Source organism: Galeopterus variegatus, unplaced genomic scaffold (assembly GCF_000696425.1).
Source record: "Galeopterus variegatus unplaced genomic scaffold, G_variegatus-3.0.2 Scaffold5837, whole genome shotgun sequence".
NCBI classification, from domain to species: Eukaryota; Metazoa; Chordata; class Mammalia; order Dermoptera; family Cynocephalidae; genus Galeopterus; species Galeopterus variegatus.
In genome coordinates this window covers 88,280-89,537 of record NW_007731948.1, presented here as the reverse complement: position 1 = coordinate 89,537, position 1,258 = coordinate 88,280, and positions in this window count along the sequence as shown.

The window sequence follows — 1,258 nt, the reverse complement described above, 5'->3', positions numbered from 1 at the left end:
TGCTCACTTGGGAGAGCGTGGTGCTGACAACACCAAGTCAAAGGTTAAGATCCCCTTACCGGCCATCTTTAAAAAAAAAAGAATCACCAACCAAGGAAATGGAGTCTTCTGAGTTGGGAAAAAGGACTCTGTGCACCTGCTGGCATCAATGAATCCTCTTTAGTACTTCATAATGAGTTATCTTCACGATCGTGTCAGGCTGGAATTGTCCTCCTATACCCTGGTAAGGAGTGATATTTAGTATGATGGTGACGAAGACCTTTCTATCATGATAATGCTGAACTTTCGCTATGAAAAACAATCAACATTAGCAAGAGAAGAGATGGTTTACCTTGATATATTTCACCAGGATGGGGTTGGGACTGACCCTCAAAATCTTAAGTGTCTTGCTTGCTTCTGTAAGATAGATCAGGACCCTTCAGGAATACAAAAGAGGGAGGGAGACCAGAGAGAAAGGACCCTCCAGACCCCTCCAAGGAAGACTCTGTATGAATTGAAAGGTCACATGACGAGAAAAGTAATGTTTTGCACCATTCATTGGACATTGTGTTTGTTATCAGCTCATAGCAAGCAAGATTGTTTTCTATCTGGTCATGAACTGCACCTGCAGTTGTGGGCTTACAGGGTGATGTTTCAGATAGGACAGAGGTATTTATCAAGATTTTACCACCCTTTGGCAATGAAACCAGACTGCTTTTTTTAGCACAGAGATTTTGGTGTCTGTCCCGAGGAGGAAGTTAAATTTAGCACATTTCCTGCTAGTGAACAGTGCAGCACCTCCTGGGTCTTAAGTTGTGTCACATTCTTTTATGTCTATTTGTGGGATCTCTCCTTGTAAACTGCTAGACCTTTGAGGAGCCTGAGTTTATGGCTTGTCACCATAAATCCTTACAGCCCACCAGGAATGGTGCCAACTGGATCGTATCTTCATAGTGATTTCTTATTCCCAGCCCTGGGAATGTTGGGAATGACTCCTCAGATGGAGTGTATGTGTGCTGGAATGTGTCCATGCTCATGAGCTTAATAATGTAAATGGCATTCTGTGTAACCTTCCTCAGACTCTTCTTGCACCTGGTCCTGAGAAATGTGTTTGCATTGTGTTGGGTTTGGGAAAATCGGATCAGCACCAGCCCCACCTGGCACCAATTTGAGTCATTCTAGCAGGTTGTGCAGCCTCCCAGAGAGAAGTGATTCTGGAGCAAGCAGGATGAACTTTCAAGGCCATAGGCCCTCCTTCTGGGTCAAGTGTCAGAGGCAC